Source organism: Chiloscyllium punctatum, chromosome 36, assembly GCF_047496795.1.
Source record: "Chiloscyllium punctatum isolate Juve2018m chromosome 36, sChiPun1.3, whole genome shotgun sequence".
Classification (NCBI taxonomy): Eukaryota; Metazoa; Chordata; class Chondrichthyes; order Orectolobiformes; family Hemiscylliidae; genus Chiloscyllium; species Chiloscyllium punctatum.
The window spans coordinates 21,039,446-21,063,263 of NC_092774.1; the positions used below are offsets into that span (position 1 = coordinate 21,039,446).

The 23,818-nt window shown below is 46.9% G+C and overlaps 1 protein-coding gene across 2 annotated transcripts in view; it reads right to left on the reverse strand.

Annotated features, from left to right (window-relative positions):
• Positions 1 to 21,197, reverse strand: part of LOC140460850 (uncharacterized) — a 33,306-nt gene extending 12,109 nt beyond the window's left edge. Inside the window, exon 1 of one of the 2 annotated variants that reach the window (XM_072555542.1) lies at positions 21,119 to 21,197. The gene's annotated coding sequence lies outside the window, so the exon portion shown is untranslated. Of the gene's footprint in view, positions 1 to 6,190; positions 6,348 to 21,118 lie in introns of those variants that run through there. The other variant, XM_072555540.1, reaches the window with a different exon arrangement.
• Positions 21,198 to 23,818: the final 2,621 nt, after the last annotated feature.

A 23,818-nucleotide genomic window follows, 5' to 3' on the forward strand; every position in this document is an offset into this window, starting at 1 on the left:
AGCCTAACCAATGTCCTGTACAGTCGCAACATGACCTCCCAACTTCTGTACTTAATACTCTGACCAATAAAGGAAAGCATACCAAACGCCTCCTTCACTATCCTATCTACCTGTGACTCTACTTTCAAGGAGTTATGAATCTGCACTCCAAGGTCTCTGTTCAGCAACACTCCCTCGGACCTTACCATTAAGTATATAAGTCCAGCTTTCCCAAAATGCAGCACCTCGCATTTATCGGAATTAAACTCCATCTGCCACTTCTCAACCCATTGGCCCTCTTCGCTGTCTGCTACACCTCCAATTTTGGTGTCATCTGCAAACTTACTAACTGTACCTCTTATGCTCGCATCCAAATCATTTATGTAAATGACAAAAAGTAGAGGACCCAGCACCGATCCTTGTGACCCTCCACTGGTCACAGGCCTCCAGTCTGAAAAACAACCCTCCACCACCACCCTCTGTCTTCTACCTTTGAGCCAGTTCTGTATTCCGTGAGATCTAACCTTGCTAACCAGTCTCCCATGGGGAACCTTGTCGAACACCTTACTGAAGTCCATATACATCACATCTACGCTCTGCCTTCATCAATCCTCTTTGTTACTTCTTCAAAAAACTCAATCAAGTTTGTGAGACATAATTTCCCACACACAAAGCCATGTTGACTATCCCTAATCAGTCCTTGTCTTTCCAAATACATGTACATCCTGTCCCTCAGGATTCCCTCCAACAACTTGCCCACCGCCAACATCACGCTCACTGGTCTACAGTTCCCTGGCTTGTCCTTACCTTCTTAAACAGTGGCACCACGTTATCCAGTCTTCTGGCACCTCACCTGTGACTATCGACGATACAAACATCTCAGTAAGAGACCCAGCAATCCCTTCTCTAGCTTCCCACAGAGTTCGAGGGTACACCTGATCAGATCCTGGGGATTTATCCACCTTTATGCATTTCAAGACATCCTGCACTTCCTCCTCTGTAATATCTTACGAGGAATTCTGAGGGAACTGAAGCTGTTTGCATTGGGGAGAAGGTTGAGAGGTATCAGATAATCACAGGGTAAGATAAGGTGGACAGTGAGAGCCTTTTTCCTCGGATGGTGAAGGCTAACATGAGGGGACATAGCTTTAAATTGAGGAGTGATAGATTTAGGACAGGTATCAGGGCTAGTTTCTTTACTCAGAGTAGCAAGGGCGTGGAATGGCCTGTCTGCAACTGTAGTAGACTCACCGACATTAATGGCATTTAAATGGGCATTGGACATACATATGGATAATAAGGAACAGTGTAGGTTAGATGGGCAGATTAATTTCACAGGTTTTGCAACAGAGGGCCAGAGGGCCTGTACTGTACGTCCTATATGTTGTATTTCCCTCTTCTGTACAGTCCTACAGCCTCTGCACCCTTCTCAGGATTCATTCGACTCCTCCTCTCTATACCTGACAATAATTTTTTTTTTTTCTTACCTTAAACCCTCAATTTCTCTAGTTATCCAGCATTCCCTACATCTACAGCCTTTTCTTTCACTAACAGAAATATACTGTCGCTGGACTCTTGTTATCTCATTTTTGAAGGTTTCTCATCTTCCATCATAATTAGCCTTCCTCCAAATTAGAACTTCAACTTTTAGATCTGGCCTAACCTTTTCCATCACTATTTTAAAACTAGTAGAATTATGGTCGTTGGCTCCAAAGTGCTCCCCCCACTGACACCTCAGTCACCTGCCCTGCCTTGTTTCCCAAGAGTAGGTCAGGTTTTGCACCTTCTCTAGCAGGTACATCCACATACTGAATCAGAAAATTGTCTTGAACACACTTAACAAATTCCTCTCCATCTAAACCCTTAACACTATGGCAGTCCCAGTCTGTTTGGAAAGTTAAAATCCCCTACCACAACCACCCTATTATTTTTACAGATAGCTGAGATCGCCTTACAAATTTGTTTCTCAGTTTCCCGCTGACTGTTAGGGGGTCTGTACTACAATCCCAATAAGGTGATCATCTCTTCCTTATTTCTCAGTTACATCCAAATAACTTGCCTGGACGTATTGCCAGGAATATCCTCCCTAATTACAGTAGCAATATTATCCCTTATCAAAAATGCCACTCCCTGTCCTCTCTTTGTCCCCACCCCCCCCCCCCCCCCCCCACCTTTCTGTCCTTCCTGTAGCATTTGTATCCTGGAACATTAACCTGCCAGTCCTCTCCATCCCTGAGCCATGTTTTTATAATTGCTATGATATCCCAATCCCATGTTCCTAACCATGCCTTGAGTTCATCTCCAATCACTGTTCGGCCTCTTGCATTGTAATAAATGCAGTTTAATGTATCAGTCCTACCTTGTTCTCTATTTTGTCCCTTCCTGCCCTGACTGTTTGACTTGCTCACATTCCCAACTGTACCAGTCTCAGATTCATCTCTTTCCTCACTACTTCTCTGGGTCCCACCACCACCAACGTATGACTTTCAATCCTCCCGAACAGCTCCAGCAAATCTCCCTACCAGTATATTAGTCCCCTTCCATCCTTCTTGTCCAGGTCAATTCTACCCCAGAAGAGATTCCAACAATCCAAAAGTGTGAATCCTTCTCCCATGCACTAGCTCCCCAGCCATGCATTCATCTGCTCGATCCTCCTATTCCTGCCCTCACTAGCTCGTAGCACGGGGAGTAATCCAGATATTACTACCCTCGAGGACCTCCTTTTTAAATTCCTGCCTAACTTTCTATTCAGGATCTCATCTTTTTCCCTTCCTTTATCATTGGTTCCAATGTGCACAATGACCTTCTGCTGGTCCCTCTCCCTTTTGAGAACATTCTGCACCCCCTCAGACATCCTTGATCCTGGCACCAGGGAGACAACACACCATTCTGATTTTTCGCTGCTGGCTGCAGAAACATCTCTCTGTACCTCTGAGAAGAGAGTCCCCTATCATAATAAATCAATCGCTTGGATCCCGATGTACCTCTCATCGTATTAGAACCCGTCTCAACACCAGAAATTTGGCTGTTCATGTGCTACATTCCCCTGAGGGTCCACCACCACCTACATTTTCTAAAACAGCATACTTGCTTGAAATAGAGATAGCCACAGGAGACTCCCGCATTATCTGCCCACCCCTCGTACATTTCCTGGGGTTAACCCATCTACTTGACTGCATCTACGACTTTTCTCCCTTGCGATAACTGCCATCCATCACATTCCGTAGCTCTTATAAATTCCTCATTGCCTCTAACTGTTGCTCAAACTGCTCCATGCGATCCAATAGGATTTGTAACCAAACACACTTACTGCAAACATAATCAACAATAACATGGAAACTCTACCTAACCTACCACATCCAACAAAAGAGCATATCACTCTACGAAAGGCCATCTTTGCTCCACCACACTGGACATACCAAGAAAATAATACCATCTTTTTGCTCTAAAAAACAGTGCCTCAGGCTAACTCAGTACTTATGGTTTATATTTTTAAAATTTAATCAAGGGAGAGATTTCAATAAAACATAAATAAGAACCCACTCTGTTCACTTCTGCAGACTTACAGCAAGGTTACACATTAAACATTATATCTGTACCTGATCTCTCCCACACAGGTTCCTCCAAGGTCAGCTGTCAATTTTGCTGTTTTTAATTTTTCTGAGACATACTCCAATGTCCAGTTATTATGCAGATTCACTACTGTGTCAGTTAGCAGGTGTTGGTTTCTTTCTTTCTCTCCCTCGTTTTGGACTCCCCTACCCTTGGGAAAAGATCTTGGCTATTCAATCTATCCACGCCCCTTATAAACTTGTATACGGTAACCCCTCGGCCTCTGGCACGCCAGGGAAAATAGTCCCGACCTATTCAGCCTCTCCCTGTAGCTCAAACCATCCAACTCTGGCAACAACCTTTTCCAAACCCTTTCAAAGTTTCACAACATCCTTCCTGTAGCAGGGAGACCAGAACTGAGCACAATATTCCAACAGTGGCCGAACCAATGTCCTGTCCAGCCGCAATAGGATATCCCAATTCCTATACTCAATACTCTGACCAATAAAGGAAAGCATACCAAACACCTTCTTCACTATTCTATCTACCTGCAATTCCACTTTCAAGGAACTATAAATCTGCACTCCAAGGTCTCTTTGCATTTATCTAAATTAAAATCCATCTGTCACTCCTCAACCCATCTGATCAATTCTTATTTATATCAAACTTCCTTTCCCCTCTCATTCCCTGAAAGCTGAAAATCTCCATCCCACACTTTGTCTCCCTATTCTCACTTTGCTAAACCTAATCTCTGCCATAGCTCATCCTGAAGAGTCTAGTTCATGTTGATTAACAGGCCCACACTCGGGGGGGGGGGGGTCTAATTAAAACACACAGAATTGAAAGGCCTGGACAGAGTGGACATTGGGAAGATGTTTCAACTGGGAGAACAGACTCGGACTTGACAGCACACACCACCCTTAGAATAAAGGGAAGACCTTTTAGAACAGAGATAAGGAGAAACTTCTTCAGCCAGATAGTGCTGGAATTCATTGCCACAGAAGGCTGTGGTGGCCAGGTCACTCAGATTTAAGACTGCGACAGGTTCTTGAATGTCAACAGCAGAAAGCTGGAGAATGGGATTGAGAAACATATTGAGTGGTGGAGCAGACCTGAATGGCTTAATTTCTGCTCCTATATCTTGCTGAGCTGGACACAGACTGAGAGAATTGGAAGTAGGAATACGTCATTTGGCCTTTCGATCCTGCACCAGCACTGAACACCTCATAACTGGATATGTATATACCTACATCTAGGTGGATTGGCTGGGACTTTTTTTCCACAGTGCATAGGAGGTTAAGAGGTGACCTTATTCAGGTTTATAAAATCATGGGGGGCACAGAGGAGGTGAACGGCAAGTTAAGAGTGGAACTTCTTTCCTTAGAATGGGGGTTTCAGAATTAGCGAGCAAATTTTGAAGGTGAGAGGAGAAAGATTTTAAAAAAGACATGAGGCGGCACCTTTTTTTCCCCTCCGCAGACAGTGGTTTGTGTGTGGAATGAATGTCCACAGGAAGTGATGGATGCAGATACAATTACAACATTTAAAAGACATTTGGATAAGTACATGAATGGGAAAAGGTCAGAGGGTATGGGGACAAACACTGGCAGGTGGGACGAGTTTAGATTAAGAACATAACATGGACTTGTTACACTGAAGGGTCTGTTTCTGTGCTGTATGATTTTGTAACTGTTCTATTATAGCCTTAAAACCATTTTCTTGCCTTCCCCCATAAACATCCACTTCTTTATTGTTTAAAATTCAGATTAACTCAGCCTTGAATATTTTCAATGACTCCCTTATTCAATGGGCGGCACAGTGGTTAGCACTGCTGCCTCACAGTGCCAGAGACCCGGGTTCAATTCCCACCTCAGGCGACTGACTGTGTGGAGTTTACACATTCTCCCTGTGTCTGTGTGGGTTTCCTCCAGGTGCTCCCACAGTCCAAAAATGTGCAGGTCAGGTGAATTGGCCATGCTAAATTGCCCGTAGTGTTAGGTGAAGGGGTAAATGTAGGGTAATAGGGCTGGGTGGGTTGCTTTTCGGAGGGTCGGTGTGGACTTGTTGGGTTGAAGGGCCTGTTTCCACACTGTAAGTAATCTAATCTTACTGCAGGAAGACATTCCCACTTCTGAACTCAACTCCTCTTGCTAACAGACCACTTGCCGTGATCATTGCTTGCTGCACCTGTCCGACAACTGGCAGTGACTGGTATAGAAGGATGCTGAGGCCCCTTTGTACATCCACGCACCATTCCCGATTAAGAGCTTGTGCCTAAAATGTCGACTCTCATCCTCCTCGGATGCTGCCTGACCTGCTGTGCTTTTCCAGCGTCATACTTTTCAACTCCAACCTCCAGCATCTGCAGTCCTCACTTTCCCCACATCCCCATATATTACCATTTAAACCATGCCTTTTCTGTCTTTTTCCCCCCCCCCACAGCAAAGGCTATAACTTCACATTATAGTGGCACTGCATTTGCCATGTGTTTACCAATTGAGACACAGACCTGGACCAACTTTTCCCAGAGACTTATCCTGGGATTCACTCCCTTTCCCTTTTAGTTCGTGCAAGTCAACAGCTGAACCCCGGAATAATAATAATTAAAAAAAAGAAATAGAAAAGGGGGAGTGAAGAGAGAGAGAGAGTCTGTACTCACAGATGCTTGGACGGAGGAAGAAAGTTGCAGTCTGGGGAGAAGCTCAGTCTTCATTCACAGAGAGAGAGAGAAGCAGCAATTCGAGACATTCATGTTGCAACCACACATTCAGACAAAGGGGTAGCTCTGATTGACAGGAGGACCCGACTCCTTCCGGTCTTCCGGGTCTCTCCATAAGAAAGTCGCCGGGGCATTTCCGCCAGGCGCATGCGCTGTATCTTGCTGACACCAACGCACACGTGCAGTGCTTGCTGACACCCAGACGCATGCCCAGTGTGCTCTGTGGAGATGCTGTTACTGATTGATTTTCAGTGTCCAAATCCCAACAGCAGAGAGGGGGGAAAAAAAAAAGGCTGGAGCCACAAATTTATTTTTCCCCGTGGCTTGACATTTTACTCCTTTTGAATTTTGTCTGGCTGCTCAACTCTTTTTTTTCCCCCCCCAAGGTAGAGGGAGTGCAAAAATAGAGGGCATAGGTTTAGGGTGAGAGGGGGGGGAAATGTACCTCAGGGGGGAGAAATGTACCTCAGGGGGAACTTTTTTCACGCAGACGGTGGTGTATGTATGGAATGAGCTGCCAGAGGAATTGGAGGAGGCTGGTACAATGACAAAATTTAAAAGGCAATCTGAATAGGGGAATGTGAGGACTGCAAGATGCTGGAGATCAGAGTCGAGAGTATGGTGCTGGGAAAGCGCAGCCGAGCAGGAGAATCGATGTTTTGAGCATAAGCCCTTCGTCAGGAATGACGCTGGGGGGCTGAGACACAAATAGAACATAGAACATAGAACAATACAGCACAGAACAGGCCCTTCGGCCCACGATGTTGTGCCGAACTTCTATCCTAGATTAAGCACCCATCCATGTACCTATCCAAATGCCGCTTAAAGGTCGCCAATGAATCTGACTCTACCACTCCCTCGGGCAGCGCATTCCATGCCCCCACCACTCTCTGGGTAAAGAACCCACCCCTGACATCTCCCCTATACCTTCCACCCTTCACCTTAAATTTATGTCCCCTTGTAACACTCTGTTGTACCCGGGGAAAAAGTTTCTGACTGTCTACTCTATCTATTCCTCTGATCATCTTATAAACCTCTATCAAGTCACCCCTCATCCTTCGCCGTTCCAACGAGAAAAGGCCGAGAACTCTCAACCGATCCTCGTACGACCTACTCTCCATTCCAGGCAACATCCTGGTAAATCTTCTCTGCACCCTCTCCAAAGCTTCCACATCTTTCCTAAAGTGAGGCGACCAGAACTGCACACAGTACTCCAAATGTGGCCTAACCAAAGTCCTGTACAGCTGCAACATCACTTCACGACTCTTGAATTCAATCCCTCTGCTAATGAACGATAATACTCCATAGGCCTTCTTACAAACTCTATCCACCTGAGTGGCAACCTTCAAAGATCTATGTACATAGACCCCAAGATCCCTCTGTTCCTCCACCTGACCAAGAACCCTACCATTAACCCTGTATTCCGCATTCTTATTTGTTCTTCCAAAATGGACAACTCCACAACTCCACCTATCTTTGTATCATCTGCAAATTTACTGACCCACCCTTCGACTCCCTCCTCTAAGTCATTAATAAAAATTACAAACAGCAGAGGACCCAGAACTGATCCCTGCGGAACTCCACTTGTAACTGGACTCCATGCTGAATATTTACCATCTACCACCACTCTCTGACTTCGACCGGTTAGCCAGTTTTCTATCCAATTGGCCAAATTTCCCTCTATCGCATGCCTCCTGACTTTCCGCATAAGCCTACCATGGGGAACCTTATCAAATGCCTTACTAAAATCCATGTACACTACATCCACTGCTCTACCCTCATCCACATGCTTGGTCACCTCCTCGAAGAATTCAATAAGACTTGTAAGGCAAGACCTACCCTTCACAAATCCGTGCTGGCTGTCCCTAATCAAGCAGTGTCTTTCCAGATACTCATAAATCCTATCCCTCAGTACCCTTTCCATTACTTTGCCTACCACAGAAGTAAGAAGTAATTCCCGGGGTTATCCCTATTCCCTTTTTTGAACAGGGGCACAACATTCGCTACTCTCCAGTCCCCTGGTACCACCCCAGTTGCCAGTGAAGACGAGAAGATCATTGCCAACGGTACTGCAATTTCCTCTCTTGCTTCCCACATAATCCTCGGATATATCCCGTCAGGCCCGGGGGACTTGTCTATCCTCAAGTTGTTCAAAATGTCCAACACATCTTCCTTCCTAACAGGTATCTCTTCTAGCTTATCAGTCCGTTTCACATTCTCCTCTTCAACAATACGGTCCCTCTCGTTCGTAAATACTGAAGAGAAGTACTTGTTCAAGACCTCTCCTATCTCTTCCGACTCAATACACAGTCTCCCACCACTGTCCTTGATCGGACCTACCCTCGTTCTCGTCATTCTCAGGTTTCTCACATACGCATAGAATGCCTTGGGGTTATCCTTGATCCTATCCGCCAGGGATTTTTCATGCCCTCTCTTAGCTCTCCTAATCCCTTTCTTCAGGTCCCTTCTGGCTATCCTGTATCCCTCCACTGCTCTGTCTGAACCTTGTTTCCTCAACCTTATGTAAGCCTCCTTCTTCCTCTTTACTAGACATTCAACCTCCCTCGTCAACCAAGGCTCCCTCACACGACCATTTCTTTCCTGCCTGATCGGTACATACATATCAAGGACACGTCGTATCTGCTCCTTGAAAAAGTCCCACATTTCCACCACATCCTTCCCTGACAGCCTATGCTCCCAACGTATGCTCCTCAAATCCTGTCTTACAGCATCGTAATTTCCCTTCCCCCAATTGTAAAAACTTCCTTGTTGTGCGCACCTATCTCTCTCCATAACCAAGGTGAAAGTCACAGAATTGTGGTCGCCATCACCAAAATGTTCACCCACTAACAAGCCCACCACTTGTCCCGGTTCATTACCGAGTACCAAATCCAATATGGCCTCCCCTCTGGTTGGACAATCTACATACTGCGTTAGAAAAGCTTCCTGGACACACTGCACAAACACCGCCCCATCCAATCTACTTGATCTAAAGAGCTTCCAATCTATATTTGGGAAGTTGAAGTCGCCCATGACTACGACCCTGTGGCTTCTGCACCTTTCCAAAATCTGTTTCCCAATCTGTTTCTCCACATCTCTGCTGCTATTGGGGGGCCTATAATAAACACCCAACAAGGTGACTGCACCTTTCCTATTTCTGACTTCAGTCCATACTACCTCCAGAGGCAGATCCCCCTCAAACTTCCTTTCTGCAGCCGTTATACCATTTCTAATTAGCAATGCCACCCCCCCTCCTTTTTTACCACCCTCCCTAATCTTACTGAAACATCTGTAACCAGGAACCTCCAACAGCCATTCCTGTCCCTCATCTATCCATGTTTCCGTGATGGCCACAACATCGTAGTCCCAGGTACCGATCCACGCCTTAAGTTCACCCACCTTATTTCTGATACTCCTTGCGTTGCACTATACGCACTTGAGCCCATCTCTGTGTCCGCAAGTATTCCCTGTCAGTGCTACCTTCTCCACAGCCTCCCTAGAGTCTTGAACATCCTGACACACAGCTAGCTTACTTGCTGGACTACAAGTCCGGATCCCATCCCCCTGCCAAATTAGTTTAAACCCCCCCGAAGAGTGCTAGCAAACCTACCCCCCAGGATATTGGTGCCCTTCTGGTTCAGGTGCAACCCGTCCTGTTTATACAGGTCCCACCTTCCCCAGAATGCAGTCCAATTGTCCAAATATCTGAAGCCCTCCCTCCTACACCATCCTTGCAGCCACGTGTTCAACTGCACCCTCTCCCTATTCTTTGCCTCTCTGTCACGTGGCACCGGCAACAACCCAGAGATGACGACTCTGTCTGTCCTAGCTTTTAGCTTCCAGCCTAACTCCTTGAGCTCTTGAATGATCTCCCCACCCCTCTTCCTACCTATGTCGTTGGTGCCAATGTGTACCACGACTTCTGGCTGCACACCCTCCCCCTTAAGGATTCTGAAGACACGGTCCGAGACGTCTCGGACCCTAGCACCTGGGAGGCAACAAACCATCCGAGAGTCTCGCCCATGTCCACAGAACCGCCTGTCCGTCCCTCTAACTAGGGGAAAGGATTGGAGCTGGGCGGTAAGGAGGTGAGAATGCGATAGGTAGATGAATGTGAGGGAGAAGGTGATAGGTCAGAGAGGAGGGTGGAGCGGAGTGATGGGAAAGGTGATGGACAGCCAGATGCTGCCTGAACTGCTGTGCTCTTCCAGCACCACTAATCCAGAAGGTGATGGGTCAGGTCAGGAGGGTGGTGCCAAATTGGAGGCTTAGGACTGGGATAATGTGGGGGGGGGGGGGGGGTGTAAATGAGGAAACTGGTGAAATCCACGTTGATCCCATGTGGTTGCAGAGTCCTGTCACATGTGATGTCAGTCCTGCCCAATGGACAATGTTGTACGCCCTATTTTAGCATCACTTCTGTTGGTGATGTCACGCCTGATGCTATAATCATGCCCACTCAAGGGACTGTCTCCGTCCCCACACCCAAGTCCAGCTCCACACCCAGGTCCTCGCTCCCAGCCCTGCCCTGTTTCTACTGTTCCTCCAGATCTCCCGCTCACCGAGGATGAATGTTTAGTCCTCAGCAAAGGCCTCACCTTCATCCCTCTATGCTCCCAGATTAATGAGTTTGACATGCGTCACAACCTTGAACATTTCTTCCACCACCTCTGCCTCTGAATCCACTTCTTCAATCAAGACTCCTACCCACCCACTGAGGACCCCTTCTCTCACCTTCAACACACCCCATCTATCTGGACACCCTGTGGTGGCCTGTTACCTACCCTTGACCTCTTCATTTCTATCTTCTGCCATGACATCTACCACTTGAACCCACTCCAATCACCTGCTCTCACAACACGCAGCCCTCCACTCCAACCCAACCTCACCATCAAACCCACAGACAAGGAGGGGCATAGTGGCAGTTTGGCGCACCAACCTCTACACCGCTGAAGCCAGGCGCCAACTCACAGACACCTCCTCCTACTGCCCACTTGAACACAACCTCACCTCCCATCATCAAGCCATCATCTCGCAGACCATCCACAACCTCATCACCTCTGGGGATCTCCCATCCATAGCTTCCAACTTCATTGTCCGTGAACCCTGCACGACCGGATTCTACCTCCTACAGAAGATTCACAAACCTGACTTCCCCAGTCGACCCATTGTCTCAGCCTCCTCCTGTCCAATTGAACTCATCTCTGCCCACCTTGATACCTTCCTGTACCACTTAGTCCAGGAACTCCCCACCTACGTTTGGGACACATCCTTCACCTCCTCCAAGTTTTGTGTTTCCCTGGACCCCAGTGCCTCATCTCCACCATGGATATCCAGTCCTTTTACACATCCATCTGCCATGATGAAGGCCTCCAAGCCCTCTGTTTTTCCCTCTAATGCCATCCCACCCAGTACCCTTCCACTAAGACCATCATCTGCCTGGCTGAACTGGTCATCACCCTTAACAACTTCTCTTTCTAATCCTTCCACTTCCTCCAAAGTGGTAGCCATGGGCACCTGCATGGGACCCAGCTATGCCTGCCTCTTTTTCAGGTACGTGAAACAGACCATCTTCTGCAGTTACACTGGCACCACCCCCTATCTGTTCCTCCGCTACATCGATGACTGCTTCGGTGCTACCTAGTGCTCCCCTGAGGAGATTGAACAGTTCATCAACTTCACTCACACCTTTCACCCTGACCTCAAATTGACGTGGACTATCTCGGACGCCTCCCTCCCCTTCCTGGACCTCTCCATTTCCATGTTCAGTGACCGACTAACCATAGACATCCACTACAAGCCCACCATCTCCCACAGCTACCTAGACTACATATCCTCCCACTCTACCTCTTGTAAAAATGCCATCCCTCCTCCTCCACCACATTGGTCATCCTGGGAACCAATCAAATCCCAGGTGGCCTCCTTCTTCCAAGATCACAATTTGCCTTCCCATGTGATCAACAATGCCCTCCAACACATCTCCTCCACTTCCCACACCTCCGCCCTTGAACCCCACCTCTCCAAACGCAACAATGACAGAACCTCTATGTCCCTCACCTTGCACCCCACCAACCTCCGCATGCATCACATCATCCTCCACCACTTCCGCTACCTACAAATGGACCTCACCACCAGATGTATTTGTCCCTCCCCACCCCTATCAGCATTCTGGAGAGACCATTCCCTCCGTGACTCGCTCCCCCACCAGCCCACACTCCACTCCCGGCACCTTCTCCTGCCACTGCAGGAAGTGCAAATCCCGCACCCACACCACTCCCTCACCTCCGTCAAAGGCCCCAAAGGATCTTCCCACATTTGACAGAAATTTACCTGTACTTCCACCGATGTCATCTACAGTATCCATTGCATCCGTTGTGGTCTCCTCTACATCAGGGAGACAGGACGCCTACTGCGGATCGTTTCAGAGAACATCTCTGGGCCAGTCGCACCAACCAACCCCACCTCCCCTTGGCTGAACACTTCAACTCCCCCCTCCCACTCCACCAAGGACACGCAGGTCCTGGGCCTCCTCCATCTCCAAACCCTTGTCACCCGACACCTGGAGATATATGAATAACAAGGGTTGAAAGAGATATGGGCCAAGAGCTGGCAAATGGGTCACTAGATTAATTTAGTATATCTGGTCAGCCTGGGCAGGTTGTGCTGAAGGGTCTGTTTCTGCGCTGTATGTCTCTACCCGCCTATTTCAATGCAAGTTTCAGAAACACGTCTGCAGCTTATTGAAAAAATTGAACAAGTTTTCAGACTTTGACGATGTTTCTGAATATATCATTTTAGCTATTCTTAGTTTTAAACATTAGCCATTTCTTGCGTATCCCTGTCTCCCAGGTAGAGTCATCACCATCAATTCATTCTCTTTCTTGAGAAGGACCTGATACGGCGATCAAAGAGGGCTTTGAGGCATGAGAGAGGATGGGTGGGGGAGAAGGGAGAGAGAATGGACAAAGCAGCAGAGGGGGGAGGGGGGGGGAATCCGAAAATGAAGAGGAAAGAAAGAATGGGTGACCAAAGAGCATTGGTAAGTGTAGAGTGTGATGATAGAGAGAATGGGGTGGTGCAGAGTGCGAGGAGGGAAAGAACGGTGGGGCGGGGCGGGGCAGTGGGTGGGGAGAGAATGGACAGGGGGGCAGAGGGTTGGGGGAGTGACAGCTCAAATCCTACCTTCCTCAGGACTGGTGTCAGTGTCCCACGAACTGGAACCCACCCCTTCTACAGTAGACTTGGGGCAATCATTTCTCGATAGGCACATGGCTAAGGCAGTAGAGTCATATAACCGTGCCAGGCCATTCGGCCCATCATCTTCAGACCAACCTTCCAAACATCACCTGACCGAGACCCACCCACTTACCCTACAGCCCTGCAGTTCCCCACGGCAAACCCACCCTAACCTGCACATCTCAGCTCGGCGATCCACCCTAAACTGCAGATCTTTGGGCTGTGGGAGGAAACTGGAGCAACTGGTGATAACCCGTGTAAGATGCAAGGGTGAGGAAATGTGCCAAAGTCCACACAGACAGTCACCAGAGGGTGGAATCGAACCTGGCTCCCTGGCGCTGTGAGGCAGCAGTGCTAACCACAGAGCCTCCCAGAGCTTTGAGGTTCGGCTGTGTCTTTGTAGCTTCCAACTTCTCATGCGCCCTCAGCACAGGCTCTCTCCTCCTGACATTGTTGGGCCACACTCGCTGCAGCCTTGCTTTTCCCATTTCGTCAGCCCTGAGCAATCGGTTCCTGAATCCTGGCACCAGACAGGCACTGAGGCCTCCTGCTGCAGAGAACGGAGAGAATCCCTGTCACTATTCTGTCCCTTACCACCACCACTCCCTCTTCAACTCCCATCACCCAGCCAGTCAGCTCCTCCCCCCTGCAGCCCTCTCTCAGATCCCCCTTACCTGCCAGACTTGCGCTCACACCCAGCCGACACTGGCCACTCACCCAATCAGAAGCTTCTGTCTGCAGGGGAATGACTATCTCCCAGAATAAAGAGTCCAGTTAAATTTCCACCTTTCCCCCACAATGTGTCTGCAGCCTGGCTTCCAGCTCCATCTCTCTGAGCCAAAGGTCCTCCAGCATGTGTTTTCTCTGGATCACAGCATCCAGAGCCACCCACCTTCTGCAAATAGAAAGACAAGTCCCACCCTACCCTCTCCAATATGTTTGCGTGACCGCTTAATCGTTCCTAGTGGCCGAGCAGAGGCTGATAGCCAAGGTCGAAAGCCATGAGGATGGCCTCAACCGAGACCTTGGGTTCATGTCACACTACAGGTGATCCCACTACACTGTATAGTCCCTGTCACACAGACACACAAGCACACATACGTGCACACTCTTACATATTCACACACACACAAAGATCCCCTCTCATACACAGGCTCTCTCTCCGACAGACACACATACACCCCCCACACTCTCACCCTCTCACAGGATTATACTTCATCACATACACACACTTTACCAAACATGCAAACACGCAAACACACACTTTCTCATGCACACACTCACATTCTCTCTCTCATGCACGCACACACACACCCCTAAGTCTACGGGGTGAATTTGCATTTGCAGAATTATTTTTGCAGATACATTCTATTTTACTCAAAAAGCACACAATCTGCTGGGAGTCAATCATGTAATATTTTATAAATTCCTACTTTGGAAATAAAACCAGTCTGACTCAAGATTGGGATACAGAAAGACTTTCACCTCACACCTATCATGCACTGTCTGCCCTGAGATGTTATTTCTTTTTAAACCTGAAGTTACATCGAGAATGTGACTTAAAAGAGGTTCTCGGATTTACATATTAATGAACTGAAACCTGCTATCCATTGTGAAAATGCAAGAGTTTAGGTTTGTTTAATATATCATTTCAGTCGCATGACACTGTAATCGTTTGCAATAAATTCTGTGTCTTATGATCCTGCTCCACAGCTACCTGATGAAGGGGCAGCACTCCAAAAGCTAGTGCTTCCAAATAAACTTGTGGGACTATAACCTGGTGTTGCGTGATTTTTAACTTTGTCCACCCCAGTCCAACACCGGCTCCTCCACATTGTCTAGTGAATACAGCCCACCCCTCCCGGTGCTGCCAGTAAACTTTACAATGCTGATGAAACGGTGCAGTACCTGCACTCCTGAAAAATTTACAATTTCTAACGATATTAGCTATTCATTCACTGTTCCTTCTGATACATGACATTGGAAACTTGGTGCTGGAGCCTGAAAAAATTAAGCAGCTTTAAAACAATAGCCTTTTTGATCTCATAGAATTCAATGAGAGTCTGAGCCCGGCAGTACGATCAGGTAACCTCTATTGTGACCCAACTTTGTTACAGCTTCAGATCTCCCCAGCAAAAATAGCTTTTTGTTTTATATATATAGGGCCGACCTGACCTCCCAGTCACCGCCCATTTTGACTCTCCTTCCCACTCCCTTTCTGACATGACCATTCTCGGCTTCCTCTTTTGCCACAGTGAATCAGACCGCAGATTGGAGGAACAACACCTCACCTTCCGCCTGGGCAGCCGACAGCCTGGAGGACCCAACATTGAGTTCTCCAATTTCAAATAACCTGCCTTCTCCATTTCCCCGACTCTCTTTCCAGCCACCCCTCTCCCTTCCATTCCTCTGACCGATCCTATCTTCCAGCTACCAACTAGATTCATTCCTCCCATCCACCAACCAGGCTGTACCCTCTACCTGTGTTCACCTATCACTACCTCAGCACTCCGCCCCTCTCCCCACCCAAAACCCTGCCCCTCACCTCCTTACCTGTAGCTCCCCTTACCCCCACCCCCAGTCCTGAAGAAGGGTTATACCTGAAACGTTGACTTCTCCACCTCCTGATGCTGCCTGGCTTGTTGTGTTTTTCCAGCCTCCTGCTGGTCTACCATCAAAGGTACAGCAGGATATAGAAAGGCTGGATTGGAAAAGTGTCAGATGTAGTTTAATCCAAGTAAATGAGATGTAATGCATTTTGGGAGGTCTAATGCAAAAGGTAAGTATACAGTACATTTAGGCGCATTGAGATACAGAGGGATCTTGGAGCACAAGTACATAGCTTCCTGGAAGTGGCAATACAAGTGAATAGGGTGGTACAGAAGGTGTATGGCATACTTGCCTTCATTAGTCAGGGCATTGAGTGCAAAAGTTGCCATGTCATGTTTCAGCTGTATAAATGTAGTTAGGTCATATTTGGAGTATTGTATACAGTTCTGATCACCACATAATAAGAAGAATGTGGGCGTTTTGGAGAAGGTGCAAAGAGATTTAACAGGATGTTGCCCTGTTTGGAGTGTTTTCATGAGAAGGAGAGGTTGGACAAACTTGGAATATTTTCACTAGAACACTGGAAGCTGAGGGGGCGACTTCATAGAAGGATATAAAATTAAGTGAGGCGTGGATAGAATGAATTTTCTTCCCAGGTGGAAATGTCTAAATACTAGGGGGGATAAGTTTAAGTTGAGAAGGGGAATGTTTAACGAGGTGTGCAAGGCAAGTTTTTCGCACAGAGGATGGTAGTTGTTGACGGTATTAGGCAAAAACTTTCAAAAGCTGACTGGGGGCAGATGTTCGCAGGTAAAGGCATAGCTGAAAAATGGGAAACCTTCAGAAATGAGATAACGAGAATCCTGAGAAAGTATATTCCTGTTAAGGTGAAAGAAAAGGCTGATAGGTACAGGGAATGCTGGATGACTAAAGAAATTGAGGGTTTGGTTAAGAAAAAGAAGGAAGCATATGTCAGGTATAGACAGGATAGATCAAGTGAATCCTTAGAAGAGTATAAAGGAAGTAGGAGTAAACTTAAGAGGGAAATTAGGAGTGCAAAAAGAGGACATGAAATAGATTTGGCAAACAGAATTAAAGAGAATCCAAAGGGTTTTTACAAATACATTAAGGGCAAAAGGGTAACTAGGGAGGGAATAGGGCCCCTCAAAGATCTGTGTGGATCCACAGAAAATGGGGAAGAAACTAAATGAGTATTTTGCATTAGTATTTACTGTGGAAAAGGATATGGAAGATATAGACTGTAGGGAAATAGATGGTGACATCTTGAAAAAATGTCCATATTACAGAGGAGGAAGTGCTGGGTGTCTTGAAACACATAAAGGTGGATAAATCCCCAGGACCTGATTAGGTGTACCCTAGAACTCTGTGGGAAGTGAGAGGAATGATTGCTGGGCCTCTTGCTGAGATATTTGTATCATCAATAGTCACAGGTGAGGTGTCAGAAGACTGGAGGTTGGCTAATGTGGTGCCACTGTTTAAGAAGGGTGGTAAGAACAAGCCAGGGAACTATAGATCAGTGAGCCTGACCTCGGTGGTGGGCAAGTTGTTGGAGGGAATCCTGAGGGACAGGATGTACATGTATTTGGAAAGGCAAGGGCTGATTCGGGATAGTCAACATAGCTTTGTGCGTGGGAAATCATGTCTCACAAACTTGATTGAGTTTTTTGAAGAAGTGGGCGGCACGGTGGCACAGTGGTTAGCACTGCTGCCTCACAGCGCCAGAGACCCGGGTTCAATTCCCGCCTCAGGTGACTGACTGTGTGGAGTTTGCACATTTTCCCCGTGTCTGCATGGGTTTCCTCCGGGGGCTCTGGTTTCCTCCCACAATCCAAAAACGTGCAGGTTAGGTGAATTGGCCATGCTAAATTGCCCATAGTGTTAGGTGAAGGGGTAAGTGTAGAGGAATGGGTCTGGATGGGTTGCGCATCGGCGGGTCGGTGTGGACTTGTTGGGCCGAAGGGCCTGTTTCCATACTGTAAATAATCTAATCTAAAAAGTAACAAAGAGGGTACAGCGGTAGATGTGATCTATGTGGACTTCAGTTAGACATTCGACAAGGTTCTTCATGGGAGACTGGTTAGCAAGGTTAGATCTCACGGAATACAGGGAGAACTAGCCAATTGAATACAGAACTGGCTCAAAGGTAGAAGACAGAGGGTGGTGGTGGAGGGTTGTTTTTCAGACTGGAGGCTTGTGACCAGTGGAGTGCCACAAGGATCACTGCTGGGTCCTCTAATTTTCGTCATTTATATAAATGATTTGGATGTGAGCATAAGAGGTACAGTTAGTAAGTTTGCAGATGACACCAAAATTGGAGGGTGTAGTGGGCAGCGAAGTGGGTTACCTCAGATTACAACAGGATCTGGACCAGATGGACCAGAAGTGGCAAATGGAGTTGAATTCCGATAAATGCGAGGTGCTGCATTTTGAGAAAGCAAATCTCAGCAGGACTTATACACTTAATGGTAAGGTCTAGGGAGTGTTGCTGAACAAAGAGACCTTGGAGTGCAGGTTCATAGCTCCTTGAAAGTGGAGCTGCAGGTAGATAGGATAGTGAAGGAGGCGTTTGGTATGCTTTCCTTTATTGGTCAGAGTATTGAGTTGGGAGGTCATGTTGGTTAGGACATTGGTTAAACCACTGTTGGAATATTGTGTGCAATTTTGGTCTCCTTCCTATCGGAAAGATGTTGTGAAACTTGAAAGGGTTCAGAAAAGATTTACAAGGATGTTGCCAGGGCTGGAGGATTTGAGCTTTAGGGAGAGGCTGAACAGGCTGGGGCTGTTTTTCCTGGAGAGTCAGAGGCTGAGGGGTGGCCTTATAGAGGTTTACAAAATTATGAGGGGCATGGATAGGATAAATAGACAAAGTCTTTTCTCTGGGTTGGAGAGTCCAGAACTAGAGGGCATAGGTTTAGGGCGAGAGGGGAAAAGATATAAAAGGGACCTAAGGGCAACGTTTTCATGCAGAGGGTGGTACGTGTGTGGAATGAGCTGTCAGAGGATGTGGTGGAGACTGGTACAATTGCAGCATTTGCAAGGCATTTGGATGGGTATATGAATAGGAAAGGTTTGGAGGGATATGGGCCAGGTGCTGGCAGGTGGTCGTAGATTGGGTTGGGATAACTGGTCAGCATGGACGGGTTGGACCGAAGAGTGTTTCCGTGCAGTACATCTCTATAACTGCCCAAGGTCCAAATGCACACACTCACCCCAACCCCTACCCACATCCTTTACTGTTGGTCAGCTGAGTTGCCTCTTTGTATTTGGACCCTTGGCACAGGCTAAACTTGTAGGAAGTATTGCCTCATTCAGCAATTTCAACCTACACATTGTATCCAAGTAAGTTTTCTCCCCCCCAAAATGATTTCAACATGAGATTTGGAACTCCAGAATTCTGTCCGAATTCCAATTCTTCCATCTGCCATGAACCAGCTGGTGCCTCCGCAGGTGGGCGGAGGGGGTGAATCCCTTCCCACACTGAGAGCAGGTGAACGGCCTGCCCCCCAGTGCTGGATCTGCTGGTGGTTCAGCAGCTTAGCTGAGCATGTCAACTCCTTCCCACACATGGAGCAGGTGAATGGCCTCTCTTCAGTGTGGACCCTATGGTGGGTCTGCAGATTGCCTACCTGAGTGAATGTCTTCCCTCACACAGAGCAGGTGAATGGCCTCTCCCTGCTGTGGACCTGCTGGTGGGTCAGCAGGCTGAAAGAATTGATGCATCCCTTACTTCGCTCAGAGCAGATGAATGGCCTCTCCCTACTGTGGACCCAGCTAATGAACTTAAAAGACCCTATGCAGACAACAAGCTAAACAAACTTTATTTACAAAATACCTCACACATTTTGTAACAAACACTACTTTGACAACCAGGCAGATGACTAGGCCACCAGGATATCTGAACATCAACAAGCCACAAAAAGACATGACCCACAATCACGAGCATCTTTACATAGAGATGAAGGAGGACACCATTTTGACTGGGACTACACATCCATCCTGGTACAAGCCAAACAGAGACATGCACAGGAATTCATGGAAGCATGGCATTCCAACCGGAACTGTCTGAACAAACACATCGAATTGGATCCCATTTATCATCCTCTGATAAAAAGAACAGTAAATGGCATTACCGACACAACGAAACTGAATTACATAAATAGAAAGTGGGACATAGCACCAGCGCTTCACCGGAGGCTCACTGATGATGTTACCTAGAAGGTTGACGAAACGTCTGAAAACAAACCTTCCAGCTCATCGAGCAAACTTACATCCAGAACCTCAACCTGAGCTACAAATCTTTTCAAAACTCACTAATCCTTATGTTTCTCCAGTTGGATCAGTTGAAGCTTGGAGCTCACACAGAACATGGGGGGGGGGTTTACCTTTCACTAGGAATGGTATTGTTTCTTTTCAGGCTGAATCACTGGCTAATGTTCTTTCCAAAGTTAGGAGACACCCCATTTGGGCACGTGTGGATGTTTTTTCTCGCTCTGTTTCCAGACTTACGGATGTTTGAAATCGACGTCCACAGACACAGTTTCTCTTGATACATTCAAAGGCCAATAATGTTCAGGTCGTGCTGAATCAGGTGAATCTTTCAGATCTAGACATGAAGTTTAGGTTGAATTTGCTTTTCGTGAATCACCCCTTCCCCTGCGGCTCTTCGTGTGTAACTGAACAGAGCCACATGTCTTTGAACACATGGAGCTGGATAGTCGAGGGGACTGGAGTGCAGGATTTGACGAAGAATTTGGACCAGACTCGAAATGTTAACTCTGCTTTTCTCCATAGACGGTTCCAGACCTGCAAGAGTCCCTCCAGCAATTTCTATTTTTGTTGCAGGATGTGTTGCCTGTTCCTTCCTTCTTTGCCACAGCTTTGCCTCAATCAGCTGGATTGACAAGTTGTGACTCTCCCCCCCTCCAAAGACGGTAGCTGCGCATGCGCCGCGCTGCACACACATTGTCCCAATAAAGATTGGCGCCTTTAAACCCGAGCCCCCGCTGTGAACACGGACAGAGGGAGAGATAACTTCCTTACTGAGGGTTGAAAGACACTTACCTGACGTGTTCACTAAGACTGCCAGAGCATTCGCTGTTTCCAGGGCCATACCCTCATTGTTTGTGGATCTGGGGAACGACCAACCCCAGCATGGCCATTCGTCTTTCCGCGCATGCTCAGTGTCCCCTTTAACATTGCGCCTGCGCATTGTTTCCCTGGTAGATACATCGGAGACATTGACTTTCAGCAGCGTCCATTGGGAAAGCTCATCGCCGTTGAAGGCTCGGGTTAGCTTGTGTTGATTTTTCTTCTACGTAACTGCAATGTGACAGTAATAGCATTAAATTGGTAAACACACACCTTACCAACGTTAAATGTTGCCTCTGGTCATTTGTTCTCCATGATGATGAAATGTCAGATCAACTGTGTCTTGTCAGATTGCTGGACGTAGAACAAAAAAAAAGGATTTTTCATGCATTTTAGTTACTACAACATATATCAGTCTACCAAATATCTTGAAGCTGGTCATCTGCAAAATGGCATGAAACATTACTTCTGGTAGTGGGTGTTGGTTTATTCAGCATAGAGAATACAGGAGTGACTCTTTCTTCAGGTTTCCCATTTGAACCATTAAATATTTCTACCATTTTGGACAGGGAAACGTATTTTTTTTCTGAGACACGAAAACTGTCTAACAGGTCATCTCTGGCCCATGAGCATTTCCGTGGAGTCCAGTGACACGAAGCGCCTTGGCAGGTTGCTCCTTGACCACCCCTCAACAGACCTCCTGACCTCTCCCTGTCCTTTAGTCCTCCTCCATGTGTATCCTCCATGTCCTCCTCCAGGCTGTTGTTGCTGTATCAAGTCTTCTTGTCTAATTGATTCAACACTCCTCCTCTTTATGTACAGGAATTGCTCCCCAGCCTATATAAGATCTCGATAACAAATAAGTAGACCAGAGTTCCAGATCAAGCCACAACCAAGTGGTTCCATAAGCTTTCCAAGTAAAATGAAACACAGCACAGCCAATGATTCCTCTGAGACATAGTGTACAAAGACGTTTCCTAATTTCCCTCCTCGAGATGAATCGTATCCTACTCGTTTCAGTGTTCTTTAATGTGGACGGGTATTGATTCCCCGAGCACTTGACCGTTCTAATTCATTGTTTAGATCAGAGTGGTGCTGGAAAAGCACAGCAGGTCAGGCAGCATCCGAAGAGCAGGAAAATCGACGTTTCGGGCAAAAAGCCTTCGTCAGGCTTTTCCAGCACCACTCTAATCTAGACTCTGGTTTCCAGCATCTGCAGTCCTCCCTTTTGCCTCATTCTAATTCTGTTATTGAGCCACTGACTGGCCTCGAGACAAGTGTCATGTGCCACCATTAAGCCACACCTATAAACTTGTCTCCCATTCACTCCCAGTGTTCCCTCATAAACCAGCAACTGGGACATTAATAAAAACTGACTTCGATTATGATTAATTACCAGTGGAATAAAGAGCGAATGTTCAGCTCAAAAAGCAAAGTTTCAAAGGAACATTGTACAATGAGAATGTCAAACTCGCGACTTCAGAAAAAAAATCTTTCAGTCCACTAACTGAGATAGCTGGACATATTATCAGGGTATAACCACTTTCCCTTTTCAAGGCGAGGCAACTTCTTAGAATCCACGAAGATAAATAAATTGACCAGCAGAAGTCCACGGCTCCAATGTTTTCTGCTTAAAAATTAGCAAAATCATTAACATTCCAGTTCGCTTTTGTTTCTTTCTCAACATTGACATCCAGTTTCTTCAGCTTCTCTTCCTGAATGCAAAGTTGTTTGCCTGTTTTTTGTCTTTATTTTGAACGCAGATTCGCTTGAATATCAACAAAACTGACAGAAAAATCTGACACGCAAACAACCACATATTTTGGGCGGCACTGCTGCCTCACAGCGCCAGAGACCCGGGTTCAATTCCCGCCTCAGGCGACTGACTGTGTGGAGTTTGCACGTTCTCCCCGTGTCTGTGTGGGTTTCCTCCGGGTGCTCCGGTTTCCTCCCACGGTCCAAAGATGTGCAGGTCAGGGTGGATTGGCCATGCTAAATTGCCCGTAGTGTTAGGTAAGGGGTAAATGTAGGGGAATGGGTGGGTTGTGCGTCGGCGGGGCGGTGTGGACTTGTTGGGCCGAAGGGCCTGTTTCCACACTGTAAATAATCTAATCTAAATGTAATCTAATCCCAAATGCTCACGTTCAGACTTGCAAAGGCAAATAAAATAAAGGAAATAAGGCAGTTGAGAACGTTTAGAAAGTTGGTGAGTGACAATTAAACCAACGCTGCTCACAGGTTTCGTGATCAGGACGCAATCTCCCTCAGTTTCCCTGAACCTGTGATCTGTGTTTTGGGAGATTAGGCCCGGGTTGCAGAATCTCATATCCCAAGGATTTGCATAATCGGAGTTCCCAGAACAATAATTGGAGAATATTTTCTTGCAGGTCGTGTCCCCATTGACAAGCCGGAAACAAATAAACAAAGATTATAGCACCATAGGAATTATAGCACCATAGGAACAGGAGTAGGCCATTTAGCTTCTCCAACGTTCAAAGAAATCATGGCTAATCTGAGGCCTAACTCTATTTCCCTGCCTTCGACCCATATCCTTTGCTGAATGAAAAAAAAATGTTTAACAGAATTAAAATTGACAAATGATCCTGTGTCCACTGCCGTTTCTACAAGAGACGTTCAAACATCTGACAAAACCAATGTGTAGAAGTGCTTCTG